This window comes from Podarcis filfolensis (genome assembly GCF_964270895.1).
Source record: "Podarcis filfolensis genome assembly, chromosome: 6".
Classification (NCBI taxonomy): domain Eukaryota; kingdom Metazoa; phylum Chordata; class Lepidosauria; order Squamata; family Lacertidae; genus Podarcis; species Podarcis filfolensis.
The window spans coordinates 360,035-376,972 of record NC_139609.1 but is presented as its reverse complement, the minus strand read 5'-3'; the positions used below and the strand labels follow the sequence as shown (position 1 = coordinate 376,972).

Below are 16,938 nucleotides of genomic sequence, written 5' to 3'. Positions count from 1 at the left end.
TTTCCTTGGCTGTTCGTTCTGTGACTTTGGGTTGATGATTCATTCCAGGTGTCTTTCGTGTTGCTGCTTTGGTTTCCAGCTGTATTATTCCAGCCGGGATCTGAGCAAAACACAATTTGCTTGACTGCAAAATCTCTGCATATTGTAAAGATTGAACACGTTTAGGGCTTTTGTGCTAACACAGAAAGCATCATAACACTGACTCCCAAGTGGCCATTAAGGGTGGGGGTCTAATTTCCTTTCCTGTTATAGTTTCCCACCATCTGTCCTGAAGCTCTGTTGAAGGCCTTGAATTATTTTATTTTGTTGTTAAAGAGAAATACATGTCATATTGCTCTTCCCAAGGAGCACAGCATCACTGTGGAGGTTTGCATCTGAATTGCAGGTTTTAAGTGTCTTAATGCTGGCCTTGGCCCTGCATGTGTGAGTATGCTGGATAGGGGGAAACAATGGAGTGGATCTGGCCAAGCTTGCTCTGCATACTTCCCCCTTTTGCCACATATCTTAGGTGAATCAACCACCACCCCATGCGGTATACTGTATCAGTATACGGATACTGAGGTCTCCTGCAATATACTACGTTAAAAGAATTACAAAAAAAGCTCCCTGGGCACAGAACCCAATATGTGAGAAATTCCTGCAGGGCAGGCCAACCCTTCCACAAAACAACTGTGGGTGGTGATGCCAGGCCCTAAGAGTAACTGACTACCAGAGATGTACTGTTGCCCTGCTGATCTTGCCCAGGGTGACCTTGAGGTCAAGAATGAAATCAAGGAGGCATCCAGAGAAGGAAGTGACTTTGGTTACATGTGACTTTGGTTACATGTCCATTCCAGCCATGAGAAAAGGTGGAATTTCTGAGACCCCAAAGGACTGTGCCCTAGATGAGGCGAGATGAGGTGAGGAACCTTTGGCAGCCTGTAAGCTGCATACCTTTCTGAGCAAACTTTCAAGGGCCACATTCCAGTGGTAGGTGAGGCCAGGGGCAAAAGTGGGTGGAGCAATGAATATAAATTTTACCTTCATACATTCCTAGGGTGGGGGACACATGCAGTTCACATTTGAGGATGAAGTCAAACTGCTATGTTAGCAGCACTGAAATAACCTCTCTGGGGCACAAGCCTGGGCAGTGTGGATGGAGATCCTGGGCTGCCCGGATGACAAGACCCTCTTGACCTTGTTCCTGTGACCACAGAAAGCAGAGGAAGATGTTTGGCACCAGCTTGGTTGCAGGAGTTGCTGGAAGGAGGTCTTAGGCATGGGTAGACAAACTAAGGCCCGGGGGCTGGATCTGGCCCAATCACCTTCTAAATCTGGCCCGCAGATGGTCCGGGAATCAGCATGTTTTTACATGAGTAGAATGTGTCCTTTTATTTAAAATGCATCTCTGGGTTATTCGTTCATCCCCCCCCCAAAAAAAATATAGCTCAGCCCCCTACAAGGTCTGAGGGACAGTGGACCGGCCCCCTGCTGAAAAACTTTGCTGACCCCTGGTCTTAAGGATTGCACTCTGGATTTGTGTAGGGTTTACTCCTTAGCCACTTCTCTCTTCTCTCGAATATGTCCCACAAGGCAGTGGAGGTTTAGGATCAGAGTTTACTTCTCCCAGGTGGGCTCCCTTCCCAGGTTGATGAGCCCCATCTACTCCTCACTTCCCTCCACAGCTTGCACAATAACTGCCTTCTTGACCATTGGACCTACTCTTGGTCTCATCTACTCAATCCGCTGGAGCCTGTCTTCACACACAGGGTGAGTGAGAGTTTAAGACCCATCAGCTACCCTCACCTGGTTTAGTCACCCCGTTGAAATAAAGCCTGGTTTTGCTCCTGGCTTAAAGCTGTTGAACCCAAGTGATATTGTCAGCTTTGAGCTGCTGTGAGTGTATATGCCCTTTTAATCTCCACAATTCCACAAGAGCCCTATTGTTAATATTGCAAGTGTCCTTGGTAAAATGTGACTAGTAAATTGTGTTTTAACTACAGGAAGAGTAGAATAAAGAATTGAAACCTAACCAAACAGATTTCCAACAGAATGTTTTTCTCTTAAGCAGAATATTTACAATCACTGCAGGTGTGGGCCAGGAAATAAAGCATATGTATTGTGACAATAAAATACCACCACTGGGTCTTCAAATACATTGTTCAGGATCCTTAAAACTGTGTTTACCCTAAACTCTGTTGACAGGATCTTCAGTAGACTATGTCAAATACCTCTTCCTTCTGCTATAAATTTTCTTCTGCTCACAGCTGTGTTTGTCTGCAAGGAGTAATGAATAGAACAGATGTGTTTGTGACAATGAAGACTAACAATAATTATCATTATGTTGAAAAAAAATCTTTTGACTTTTAATGACATTGCTCTAAATGTATTTGGGATGAGGTGAGATCATTTATATTTGGAGTTCCAATATTCTCTCCAAAAAGGACATGTGACTTCCCTCCTGCCGAGAAAGAATGGTTCTTAAAAAAAGAAAATAATCTTGGTAAATTTTGCTAAATTAAACTTTATTGAGTAGTTGCAGTGCAGGATAAGGATGTACAGATCAGTCCTGTTCTGTTGGTCTACTGAATTTCAACATGCTTCTTGTTGTTTCACAAACAGAAGATCATGCTTTTGCGACAGCTAAATTAGATCATTCTAAAGAATTGGAACATTCTACAGAATTCTTGAAGTTCTGTGACATGCCTTTCTCTCTCTGCTAACATCTGTCTCTCACTCATTTTGTTGTTGCTCAGAAGCCTTCCCTGCCTTGCTGGCATTTTGGAGAACCTCTGGCATTTAGGGGTTGTGAGAGGAGCAGAGGAGGTGAGGAAGCTCCATTGTAAAGCAAAAAGTCACTGTGCTAGCAGAACATTTAGTTGGTTAGCACCTGTGAATAGCAAAGCTCTGTGTTAGAACTTAGTTTTTCTTCAGGACTTTTGTCAGGATTGCAGCAGGGGAAGAAAATGTTAAACCTCCCCACCCCACAAACTATGGTTCTGATGAAAATTCATCCCCATGCCTGCTATTACTTAAGAAAAAAATATGTGATTAATACATTTCAGTAAATCTCTTTTTGATACTGCCTTCTATGCATAGTAAGTTCATGTCCAGAGAAGATGAGCTGGTCTTTCTATATTGAATAGTTGTCTTGCAATTACTCTCTTGTTTAAGCCTCATGTGCGAAAACTTTTCCAATCTGGATACAGTTGCCTGCCATTTCCTTGGAAGTTGGGGTTGTGTTAGCTGCTGTATTATGATGTTCATCCACAGTGAGAGAACTTTTACTGAGATGAATGACGCTTGGCTAATGCAGGCTAGCAATAATGATTTAACTGCACTTAAACCCAAGATGTTTCCAGAAAGGCTTTTATTTCTCCTCTGGGAGTCTCTCTTTAAAATCCAGTACACATTGCTTAGCACTGTGACTTTACTGCTGGTATTAGAAGCATAGCGGATTAATAGTGTCATTTTATGTGTTTGTCATGATCAAACTATGTAATGGTCAGGCTATTAGCATAGATGTAACAATGATTTTAATAGAAAATTATGTTAACTTCAAATGTTAATTTATATTGATAAGCAAAAGGCGTAATTGGTTTTTAACAAGCCAGATACACCCCCGGGTATTTAAAGTAAAATAAAAAAATAAAACAAGATGGAAGTTACTAAATTTCTGGGGAAAATAGCATTTTATTTTATTTTTTAGGAGCAGTTGCCGCCATTCTGCCCTTTCAAAAGCTCATGGACATCTTAGATTAATAAATAGACTTTTGTGCTGTTTTCTGCCATCAGACATGTGTCATGATTTCCCCTCTAGAGCAAATCAAACAAAACAATTGAAACAGCTCAACACAATGGACGCTTCAAGTGGTTTCCCCAAATTCAGCTGAAAATACAACTTATACTGGCTTCTTCAGGCTCACTGTATTATTCAACCCCCTAAATAGAAACCCTCACAACAACACAAATACAACAGGTGTTGTCTCAAGCACATCTGATGCAAGGAATCAAGGGCTTCATCAGTTGTACCAGGTGAGCTGGAACACCTGAAATACCTGAACTAGCTAGGGGGTTGCAGAGTGTCAAATTTGGCTGCATGTTAGAAATATGGCTAAGTCAAGAGAATGGTCCAAGAAGGTAAGAGATCATCGCCCGTCACAAACAAGGAGCAGGATACAAAAAGATAACAAAGGCACTGCATGTTCCTAGAGACATTGTTGGAAGTATAGTTCGCAAGTTCAGAGTTAATGAACAGTGGTTACACTACTTGGACAGGGCAGAAAAAGTAAGCTATTTGGGGCAGCAACAAGAATTCTGAGAAAGCAGGCTGGGGAAAATCCTTGGGTGACTGCAAAAGAGCTGCAGCAAGACTTGGTGGCAGCAGGCACTGAGGTTTCAGTAAGCACAGTAAGGTGTGTACTAAATGCAGAAGATTTCCATGCCAGAACTCCAAGATGTTCACCACTATTGACCACAAAGCACAAGAAAACTCAGCTCTGAAATGCTCACCTGTGTCCTTGGTTTAAGAACAGTCCTGTTTAAGAACGATTTGATTTATGAACTCTGCAAAACCAGAAATAGTGTACCAGTTTGTGAAATTTACCTCGGTCTAAGAACAGAATCCAAAAGGGTGGAAGGGCACTGGCAGTGGGAGGCCTCATTAGGGAAAGCGCACCTCAGTTTAAGAATGGCTTTGGTTTAAGAACGGACTTCCAGAACGGATTAAGTTCGTAAACTGAGGTACCACTGTAAATAAACCACAGAAGTTCTGGGATTCTGTTTTGTGGAGCGATGAAACAAAATTGGAACTTTTTGGCTCCACGGAACAGCGCTATGTCAGAAATAAGAAGAATGAAGCATATGCTGAAAAGAAAACTGTGCCTACAGTGAAACATGGTGGGGGCTCAGTGATGCTCTGGGGCTGCTTTGCATCCTCTGGCACTGGAAACTTGAAGCGTGTGGAAGGCAGGATGGATTCCTAGGAGGAAATGTCATGCTGTCTGTGAGGAAGCTGAAGCTTGGGCGTCATTGGACCTTCCAACAGGACAATGATCCCAAATTCCACCAAGGCTTGGTTGCAGAAGAAGTCCTGGAAGGCTCTACAGGAAGGCCGTCACAGTTACCTGACTTGAACCCCATAGAAAATCTATGGTGGGGTTTGAAGAAGGCGGTTGCAGCATGCAAACCCAACCTCTGGAGGTCATTGCTCATGAGGAATGGGCTCAGATTCCTCAGGAACACTGCTGGAAGCTGGCTGTGCATCCCACTTGCAGCAAGTCATAGCAGCAAAAGGCAGCTCTAAAGGTAGAATCATAGAATCATAGAATCATAGTTGGAAGAGACCACAAGGGCCATCGAGTCCAACCCCCTGCCAAGCAGGAAACACCATCAGAGCACTCCTGACATATGGTTGTCAAGCCTCTGCTTAAAGACCTCCAAAGAAGGAGACTCCACCACACTCCTTGGCAGCAAATTCCACTGTCAAACAGCTCTTACTGTCAGGAAGTTCTTTCTAATGTTTAGGTAGAATCTTCTTTCTTGTAGTTTGGATCCATTGCTCCGTGTCCGCTTCTCTGGAGCAGCAGAAAACAACCTTTCTCCCTCCTCTATGTGACATCCTTTTATATATTTGAACATGGCTATCATATCACCCCTTAACCTCCTCTTCTCCAGGCTAAACATGCTCAGCTCCCTTAGCCGTTCCTCATAAGGCATCGTTTCCAGGCCTTTGACCATTTTGGTTGCCCTCCTCTGGACACGTTCCAGTTTGTCAGTGTCCTTTTTGAACTGTGGTGCCCAGAACTGGACACAGTACTCCAGGTGAGGTCTGACCAGAGCAGAATACAGTGGCACTATTACTTCCCTTGATCTAGATGCTATACTCCTATTGATGCAGCCCAGAATTGCATTGGCTTTTTTAGCTGCCGCGTCACACTGTTGGCTCATGTCAAGTTTGTGGTCAACCAAGACTCCTAGATCCTTTTCACATGTACTGCTCTCAAGCCAGGTGTCACCCATCTTGTATTTGTGACTCTCATTTTTTTTTGCCCAAGTGCAATACTTTACATTTCTCCCTGTTAAAATTCATCTTGTTTGTTTTGGCCCAGTTCTCTAATCTGTCAAGGTCGTTTTGAAGTGTGATCCTGTCCTCTGGGGTGTTAGCCACCCCTCCCAGTTTGGTGTCATCTGCAAATTTGATCAGGATGCCCTTGAGTCCATCATCCAAGTCGTTGATAAAGATGTTGAATAAGACCGGGCCCAAGACAGAACCCTGTGGCACCCCACTAGTCACTCTTCTCCAGGATGAAGAGGAACCATTGATGAGCACCCTTTGGGTTCGGTCAGTCAGCCAGTTACAAATCCACTGAGTGGTAGCATAGTCAAGACCGCATTTTACCAGCTTCTTTACAAGAATATCATGGGGCACCTTGTCAAATGCCTTGCTGAAATCAAGGTAGGCTACATCCACTGCATTCCCTTCATCTACCAGGGTTGTAATTCTGTCAAAAAACGAGATCAGATTAGTCTGACATGACTTATTTTTCAGAAATCCATGCTGACTATTGGTGATCACAGCATTCCTTTCTAGGTGCTCACAGACTGTTTGCTTAATGATCTGCTCCAGAATCTTCCCTGGTATTGATGTCAGACTGACTGGGCGGTAATTATTTGCGTTCTCTCTTTCCCCCTTTTTGAAAATAGGGACAACATTTGCCCTCCTCCAGTCTGCCGGGACTTCGCCTGTTCTCCAGGAATTCTCAAAGATGACTGCCAGTGGTTCTGAGATCACATCTGCCAGTTCTTTTAACGTTGGGAGTGGCTCAGAACCTACAGGGTTAAGAGTTCTGAGTGATGACGCCTCACATTCTTCGAGGCGTGGCAAAAGAACACTGACGCAAGTGGGAGTGTTCTGTATCTCTGAGAGAGAGAGAGAAAGTCGCACACGGAGAGAGTCGACATGAGTTGCGTCTCACCGGGAAGATTTACGATGTGTTGATCTGTACGGAATAAAGCCTTTAAGATAAGGAGTCTGCTAAGTGTCAGCCTGAATTATTGCCTTCACACGAAGAACGTTCCTGCTTCTGCTGCTGCTGTGTTTACTCTGCTGGAGTCAAAGGTCTTTGAGAAGGGTCAGAGCTGCGCGAGGGAAGTGTGCCGGACCCCCCGGACTAAATTGACTTCGAATAGGTTATGGAGGTCAGCAATAAAGATAAGAAATGTTCGTGCGTGTGAGAGGCCAGCAGCCAAAGGCCAGCCGATGAGACGCTGGGGAAGGGAAACTGCAGGCAGGATCGGCTGAGGAGCAGCCAAAGGCCAGCAAGGAGTAGCTGGTGCCAGCCAGGAGTTCGCTGGGAGGAGCTGAGGATCTGCCGGACCGGGAGGTACTCGTGAGTAGGCCGGGCCCCGGGGGAGAGATGGCAGACAGCCAGGAATCGCGTACAGTCCCTTTTGAAGAGGCAGACGGGAAGGAGCCCTGGGAAGGGTGGCAGGCACTGAGAAGAGTGGGAGCCACACCAGAGGGGGCTAGACGTCAGCCTGTGGGACGCCCAGAGGGGGCCAGATGCTGCACAGACGCTGCAGGGGCTGAGGAATGCCCAGAAAGCCCAAAGTGGGCTGAAGCCGTGTCTGAAAGCTGCTGCGATGCTTTGACACGCCAGAGAGATGAGCAGCCGTGTGCTGGGAAGCTGCTGAAAGCTGGGAAGAGGAAAGCAGTGGCAAGCTGTTCCTCTGGAGGCTGTGCACCTAAGTTTGGGGGTGCAGGCCAGAAAGGCCATTCCAAGGGTCTTGAGAGTGCCCAGGCTGTTTGGCAGGAGCTGGAAGGGGTTTGCAGAGAAACCACAGAGCTGGAAGCCAAAAGCCATTTTCCCAACGGCAGAAAAGCCTCGAGGAGGAGTGCTGCTGGAAAGGTTGGGGGGGCAGAGAAGGCCAAAGGCACGTTTGCAAAGTTTTCCACTCGGAGATGTTTTGTTTGCGGTTCTCCGGAGCACCTGCGCCGAAGCTGTCCACAGCGAGACAAAGGGCAGGAAAGTCCCAAGGTCGCTTCCCATGGGAACCAGGCGGGTTTCCATGGCAACAGAGGGAGCAGACGTGGGAAGGCTTATCAGCTGACTGCTTCGATGGTGGTTTTGGACAACAACAACAACACCTGCAACGAGAGCTCCAAGGTCGGGGGCAGCAGGAAGTCAGTTGCTAAGGCAACAAAGAAGGACAACTCCGGAGGGGGGAGAGTCCTACGTTGGGTTGTTGACTCGGCTGCGAATGCCCATCTGGTCACAGCGCCACCTGATGGACAAATGTGGAACTGCAAGTCTGTTTCAACTGTACCAAAGTGGTTGCAGCAAGAAGGTGGTCCAAAGTACCAGGAAATGATCTTCTGTGGGTATGAGCCCACGACAAAGGGGTGGAGATTTGCATACCCAGAAGGTGATCAGACCAAGCTTCTGGTCAGCAAGCATGCTGAGTTCAAAGAGCAGCAGGGAAATAGGTCAAGGCGCAAAGTCAGCCATGACACTGTCTCAGATTGTCTGTCTGAATCCGAATCTGAGCAGGAGGGAGAGCCAGATAATGGTGATCTGGTCGATGATCAGGATCAGGACCAGGGGGAGGCGTCTCCACAGGTTGTGAAAGGAGTGTCCAAGAGTGAGCCCTCATCTCCTGTGCGCATAATGGAGAAAGCTCACAGACGTGTCAAGTCAGAGGGGGAGTCTGATGAGGAAGACGCACAAGCTGGCCCCAGTGGGTCAGGAGAAGAACCCCAGTTTGTGCCCAGGCGGTCTTCACGGGCAACAAAGGGAATTCCACCTGAGAGGTTTCAGGTCACAAATGCGTGGGTTGGTTTCGCACAGTGCGAACCTGAGGTTTGTGAGGTTCAACAGGTGCCTAACAACGATGCCAGGAAGGGGCGGAAGGCAATGGGGAAGGTGTTGAACACTCAGAGGTCCTCTCAGAACGTGATTCGAGAGGGGGTGTTGGGAGTGGCTCAGAACCTACAGGGTTAAGAGTTCTGAGTGATGACGCCTCACATTCTTCGAGGCGTGGCAAAAGAACACTGACGCAAGTGGGAGTGTTCTGTATCTCTGAGAGAGAGAGAGAAAGTCGCACACGGAGAGAGTCGACATGAGTTGCGTCTCACCGGGAAGATTTACGATGTGTTGATCTGTACGGAATAAAGCCTTTAAGATAAGGAGTCTGCTAAGTGTCAGCCTGAATTATTGCCTTCACACGAAGAACGTTCCTGCTTCTGCTGCTGCTGTGTTTACTCTGCTGGAGTCAAAGGTCTTTGAGAAGGGTCAGAGCTGCGCGAGGGAAGTGTGCCGGACCCCCCGGACTAAATTGACTTCGAATATTTAATACTCTTGGATGCAGTTCATCTGGCCCTGGAGACTTGAATACATCTAGACTAGCCAAGTATTCTTGTACTATCTCCTTAGTTATTCTGGGCTGTGTTTCCTCTGCTGAATCATTTGCTCCAAATTCTTCAGGTCGGGCATTGTTTTCTTTATCGGAGAAGACTGAGGCAAAGAAGGCATTGAGGAGTTCAGCCCTTTCTGTGTCCCCTGTTTGCATTTCATCATCTTCTCCTCTGAGTGACCCCACTGTTTATTTGTTCTTCCTTTTGCTATGAACATACCCATAAAAGCCTTTTTTGTTGCTTTTAACCTCTCTAGCAAGCCTGAGCTCATTCTGTGCTTTAGCTTTTCTGACTTTGTGTCTACACGTGCTGGCTATTTGTTTGAATTCCTCTTTGGTGGTTTCCCCCCTTTTCCATTTTTTGTACACATCCTTTTTTAATCTTAACTCAGTTAAAAGTTCTTTAGATAGCCACCCTGGCTTCTTTAGGCACCGTCCATGTTTCCGTCTCATTGGTATTGCCTGAAGTTGTGCTTTTACTATCTCCCTCTTAACAAACTCCCAGCCATCATGAACTCCCTTTCCTTTTAGTATTACTGTCCATGGGATCTCACCCAGCACTTCCCTAAGTTTTATGAAGTCGGCTTTCTTAAAGTCGAGAAATTGTGTCCTAGTATGCTTGGCTGCTCCTTTCCGCTGTATAGTAAACTTCAGAAGAGCATGATCACTCGCGCCTAATGATCCTTCCACTTCTACCCCACTAACCAGGTCATCAACATTGGTTAGGACCAGATCTAAAATGGCTGTTCCTCTTGTTGCTTCTCCCACTTTCTGGACAATGAAGTTGTCTGCAAGGCCAGTGAGGAATCTGTTTGACCTTATGCTCTTGGCTGAGTTTGACATCCAACAAATATCCGGGTAATTGAAGTCCCCCATTACTACTATCTCCCTTCCTTTTGCATGCTTGGCCATCTGTTCCAGGAAGGCATCATCTATGTCCTCCGTTTGGCTTGGGGATCTATAGTAAACTCCCACAATGAGGTCACTGTTATTCTTCTCTCCCTTAATTTTGACCCAAATGCTCTCACTTTGGCTTTGAGGTTCTAAATCTTGGATCTCTTCACAGGTATTCACATCCCTGACATATAATGCCACTCCTTCTCCTTTCTTGTCTGGTCTGTTTCTCTGAAATAGATTGTATCCCTCCATTATTACATTCCAGTCGTGGGACTTATCCCACCAGGTTTCAGTGAAGCCTATTATGTCATATTTAGTTTGCTGTACCAAGAGCTCAAGTTCATCTTGTTTATTTCCCATGCTTTGCGCATTAGTGTACAGACATTGAAGTCCATTAATCATTCCCCCGTGTCTCTTATTTAAGGATTTTTTCCTCCCACCACTAGGTCTGCGTGCTGTTTGCTCTATTTGGTCTATGACATTTGGATGATCATCTTCATCAATTGATAGACTCCTACCTTCAGGAGCACTGTCTCCCTCCCCCACATTAGTCAGTTTAAAGCCCTCCTGATGAGGTTTCTGAGATTTTTGGCAAAAACATTCCTCCCAACCGTTGTGAGGTGCAGCCCATCGCTTGCCAGAAGTCCATCTTCAAGAAACTGCAGTCCGTGATCTAAGAATCCAAACCGTCCCTGTTTACACCATTTGCAAAGCCAGCTGTTCACTTCCACTATTTTTCCCTCTCTCCCTGGACCACGTTGTTCAACTGGGAGGACAGATGAGATGACAATTTGTGCATTTAATTGCTTCAATTTCCTGCCCAGAGCCTCGTAGTCTCTTTTGATCTTCTGGGGGCTATTGCTTGCAGTGTCATTGGTTCCCACATGAACCAAGAGGAAGGGGTATTTGTCAGTGGGTTTTATGATTCCTTGCAGTCGTTCAGTTACATCTTGGATCTTAGCCCCGGGGAGACAGCACACTTCCCAAGACATCTTGTCAGGCCCACAGATCACTGCTTCTGTTCCCCTCAGTAGGGAATCCCCTATCACCACGACACGCCTCCTCTTAGGTCTGGTCGGGGTTCTTCCGTGCGCTGTCCATTCCAAGGTTGCCTGCACATTCCCTGAGGACTGACTTTGCTGCTCGTCTTCATATACCTGATCGACTGTAATGAGGGAGAGATCCTCAAATGGAGTCTGCTCTTTGTCTTCCATGCTAAGGGAGAGGACCTCAAAGCGATTGTGTATTTCTAAACAATCAGAGCGAACCCTGGGCCTCCTACTTCTTTGAGTCACGTTTCTCCATATATCTGGCTCCTGTGTTGGTGAACTAGCCTCCTTCTCAGGGGAGTCCCCTGTCTCCTCCTTGGTGGAGACGGTGTGCTCTGTTGCTTCCAAGAAGAGCTCCAGCTCTCTAATTCTTTGGAGCGTAGCTACACGTTCCTCCAGTTGCTGGGCTTTGTCTTCTAAGACGGCAATAATAGTAAGACTGGAGAAACCAGTATAATTTGCAATGTCAGTTGAATTTGGGGAAACCACTTGCAACATTTGTTGAGCTATTTCAATTGCTTTTGTTTGATTTTCTCATTGCAAACAGCTGAAAGTCTGTAAAGTTTGAAAATAATCCTGATTTGCAATGGGGTTGGAATAATTTCAAATGCAGCTGTATAATACAAGAGGATCCTCACTTAAGATGTGGAGGAGCTGAGCCTTTCCAGATTGTGATACCTACAATTGCTATGCACAATGTGTTTGAGTGCTGTGATCATCAGCTCCCCAAAAGAGCTGGGGATGGGGTTGATTAGAGGAGCACTCACTCAATGGTAAAGCCCCTCCTAATGTACAAATTTGTTGTTTTAATAGTATTTATAAAAATGCATGGAGCTGGGAATGTGTGACCTGAAAATTGAGCTAAAGATAAACTGTTTTGAAGAACTGTACTGTAGAAATTGAGTGGTTTGGGAAAATGAGAGACCGCTTTTTTGGCTCAGTGTAACATAATGAGATGCACAAGACATACTCATGAGGATCCCAGGGAAGCAACAGTCTTGCATTTGATTTGTGAGAAACTTTTTATTTACTTCTTTACTAATTTTCATTCTGCTCTTCAACCAAGAAGGCTAAAGAACAAATAATTAAATTGCATGGGATCTTCAAATAGCCCTTGTAAGAAAGTGACTATGATGATCATTTGTCTCACTGCCATTGCCTTTTCTTGCTCACAGGGCAGCTGCTACTCATGTCCCTCTGTGAAGAAGCAGGAAGCGGGGGTGGAGATGACAAGAGTTCTTTTTCTTCCCACAGTGATTTCTGTGTGTGGGATAATTGAAATACCACACCACCCCCAAACATGAATCATCTATCCTTTAAATTAATTTTGTTTGTAATTAGGCTGAGCAATCATTTATCTAAAAGTTGCATAAAATACAGGGTGCCTTTCATGATATTTGACCTGGAGAGAGGCAAAACAATTGTGCCTTCTACAGGCTCACATATCTGGATTAATTATTTTTAAATTGATGTGTAATTCATAAAACCTCTAAATAATCTGAACAGTTTTATTTTCAGACCAATGCATCCAAGAATAACTGAAAAGGTTTAAAGTATTTGGGGCCTTTAACCTTGTTCAACACAGTGGTACCTCGGTTTAAGAACAGTCCTGTTTAAGAACGATTTGGTTTATGAACTCCGCAAAACCAGAAGTAGTGTTTGTGAACTTTACCTCAGTCTAAGAACAGAATCCAAACGCTGGAAGGGCACCAGCACCGGGAGGCCTCATTAGGGAAAGTGCGCCTCGGTTTAAGAACGGTTTCAGTTTAAGAACGGACTTCCGGAACGGATTAAGTTCGTAAACCGAGGTACCACTGTATTGTTATTCCCATAGTATGGGTGGGGGTGGGGGTGCTACCCCCGCCTGCCCACCCTAGAGAGTCCACGGAGCAGGCAGGGCTCTGAGAGTCAGCAGTCTTGCCAACCAGCTGCTGGGCAGGAAACAGTTGCAAGGGGAGATTCTGATCTCTTCCAAATCTCTCTTCTGAGCCGCTGCTAGGCAGAAGTGTCCTCTTTTGTGAAAGGACTAAACCTGTGCAGCCTCAGATTTTGAATCTGGTTGGGAAGTTAGACAAGTTGCACCCATTTATGATTCACCATCCAGGTGGGGATAGAAACATAAGAAATCCTTTCCCATGTTTGTATCACCCCAGCTGGCATGGAAGCCACATGTTGAGGATACAAATCACAATACCAGTCCAAAATATTTCCCTATAACAACTCAGCCACTCAACCTTCTCATCCATTTCCTCCAGCTGTCTATGTTTAAATATGTTTTAGATTAGTTGTGGGTGATAGATAGTTGGTTCCTACTCTGTTCCTCTTTCACTACATTCTCATATTTTGCCATCTCCTTTGGAAGATTCATGGCCTCCAGACTCAGCTTTCTTGTCAGCACCACTGACAAATATTTAATCCAAAATGCAGGTTCTCCAAGTCATTTGTCCAGAGCAATGCCTATTTGTGTGGCTACTGTCGTTCCCTATGGGAAAGAAGGAATTTCTTGAGGAAATATGCCCCCATCAGTGGTCATTCCTGCATCCGCCTGGCTTTTCATTCCTCTGCCCATTGCTCCTTTCCTTGTCCACCCATCCCAGCTCTTGACCAGCCTTGCACAGCCCTCTGGCTTCTTACTTCCTGCCACACTCCTTTTCTCCCAACAGATAAAAGTTCTCCTGCCCTTCATACTTGCGTGAGCTTTTTCTACACACACCTATTGTTTCTGTATTCCCAGCCCAGCTTTTCCTTTGGCCTCTTCCTTTTTCCTCTATACTTCCTCAGTTTTCTGTTTTCTTTGTCCACTGCATTTTCTGCTGCATTTTCTCAACTTCCTTGAGTCTCTGCCTCACACAGACGTGGTCATTAATGAATATTCTATTGATAATTTCCATTCCTTCCACAATTAGGGTTTAGCAAGGAATCCATGACATCACAGCTGCTCAGCCTCTCACTACGAGGAGCTTTATCACCACAAAAACTCTTCACACAGTTCAACATAGAATTCTACCATAGCTTGTGTTGAAAAGCATTCATTTTTTGTTTTCCTGAATTATTCTGGGTGTCTTTCAGCATTTTCTACTATATATACAGTTTGGAAGTTTCCAACATATATCTGCATATACTATTTATTTTCTCTTTATACTGTGGCAGGGTATCATAGGGCTACCGTTATTATTTTTTCAGCAAGTCATGTCCTCATGCTGTAGTTGCATAGGTGTCTCTGCCAAATGATACAACACATGTGAATAATCCAAGGCTTGCTCACTATCAAAAATATTGAAAAGCATTAAAAATAAGTAATTGAGGTTCTGCCCCCCCCCCAAGCAGAAGCCTGCCCGCTGCCCCACGATGTCCTCTTTTTGTGGGAGCATTTCCTTTCAGTATTGTTGTTAGAATGTTTTCAGTTGCTGAGATAGCTTCCATTTGATCATTGCAATGGATTGCTTTGAAGTCATTTCTGCACAAGGTAAATTTTTAGCTCCCCAGTTTTCTCCCACCTATCCCTTATTTTGCCTGACCAAAGGTGGCAACCCAAAGGTGGCATATCCACATGGAAGTGTAACAGAGATTAGCATAATTCAAGGACAGAGCTGGGTATGGAGTCCTCCCAGCATAGATAATATTTGTCCAGCTCCAAATTGTTGCTGCACTTCTGTGGCAAGACGCACACTTGAAACGGTCCAGTCTAAATTTTTAAGACAGATTCTAGCTGTTCCACCATGCACACCAAATGCAGCCTTACGGCTGGAGACTGGCCTCCTCTCCGTCGAAACCCGGACCTGGTTAAGAACATTCAACTATTGGCTTCGCTTAAATTTAAACCCATCCGGACTACTACCTCTAGTAGCACGAGATGCTCATAAAAGTCGGTGGTCCAAAGTAGTGCATCAAAAACTACTTACATGTGGCCTCCAAGCACAGCATCTCCTGAAAATGGGTCTCCCCAAGGCAAAAACCTTTATTGACCAGCGCATGAAGGATATTGAGCAGCAGAATAATCTGGCCTATATTAAGAAATTTAGTGCTTGGTACGCTTATCTGCCCCCCTTCCACTTTGATTTTCGGGCACCTTATTTGTCTACCTTAACCATTCCAAAACTCAGGCGGGCCTTTACACTGGCCAGACTAAATATGTTACCCTCAGCTGTTCTTGAAGGTAGATATCAAAAAAATTCATTCGAGAACTGGCTCTGCCCCTGTGGAGCTGGCTACGTAGAGACTGTGTCACACGTTCTCTTGTCTTGCTCCCTATATAAAGATCTCAGGGACGAGACTATCACGCCGCTCCTATCTGCCATCCCAGGCCGCTCTTGTGAAGCCAAATTGTTCTCACTCCTAGCCGACCAGAACAGCTCGACAACAGAGAAGGTTGCCAAATTTATCAAGAGAGCAATGAGACTGAGAGCTGTTATCTGAATGACATCAGTGTCGTCACCCGGATTCCTCGCCTAGGAGCTTATTATTATTATTATTATTATTATTATTATGATGATGATGATGATGATGATGATGTTTTATTATTATTATTTTATTACCTCTGCCAAGTTTTAAGTACTGAGATTATTAATTTATCTGCATCTGGTTATTATTATCTTTCTCCCTGTCCTGACCATCCCTCCGAGATTATATTTATATTTATAATCTTTCATTTTGGCTGGTCTATTCACTTAACCGACCTGGAACAATCTATCAGAGAAAAGGCCGCCGCCCATGGGACAGAGGGTCATGGATGAATGATAATCCATCTTCTACCTAGGGTTTTAATAGGTCATAAGATTTTATGGTAACTATATTCGTAATGTATTTTTGTCGGTGTTTGTCCTTTGATGCTATGGCCTGTCGGCTACGCAAATTCATTCTGTGGCAAGAAAATTGCTGGAAAGAAACAGATCCCTTGTCAAGAATCTGTTAGACTGGAGTGAAAGAAGGGAAAGAGTTGTCAGAAGAGTTTTTTGTATGTATTTGTCAAACTTATTGTCATGTTCTTTTCTCTTCAGGTATTACAACAACTTTACCCTATGTACAGAAGACAAGGCTGCAACAGCAAAGTGCTTTTGGCCTAACCCCATTGCTGAGGGCTTCATCACTGGAATCCATAAACAATTCTTTTCAAACTGTACTTCAAAAAAAGTGCATTGGGAAGATCCACCAGATAAAATTTTGATTACCCTGATTTTCATTCCAGTTCTCTTGACAATTGCCATGATTGGGCTAGTGGTATGGTGCAGTAAGAGAAATGATATTTTAGTGTAGCTAAACCTTCGTCACCATTCTTTATTATTTTTATTTTAGCTTTGTTTTTAGAATGACAGATGGCAAAATAATAATAATTTATACATATTTACAGAGTTCTAAGCTGTGTCAAGCAATAAAAGAAATATTTATGCAGCCACACATGCCTACAATCTGCAGCCATTACTGGTACTTCTCCAGCAGTACAGAAATTGTTTTGACAATGAACAAAATGGCTGACAATCATATTTCTGTAACGGAAGCCATATGGAAAGAACTGAAAATATAATTTGAACCTGCTACTTATAATGGAACGTTTTGTTCAGTATGTAAAAAAATAAATAAATTGTATTTACTACAGGGTTTG

General features: G+C 44.6%; 1 long non-coding RNA gene across 1 annotated transcript in view; it reads left to right on the top strand.

Moving 5' to 3' along the window:
- The window catches only part of LOC310765895, a 74,848-nt gene extending 58,393 nt beyond the window's left edge, over nt 1-16,455 (top strand). Inside the window, exon 3 of the long non-coding RNA XR_014549854.1 lies at nt 16,337-16,455. This is a non-coding gene — a long non-coding RNA (uncharacterized lncRNA). The remainder of the gene's footprint in view (nt 1-16,336) is intronic.
- Nucleotides 16,456-16,938: the final 483 nt, after the last annotated feature.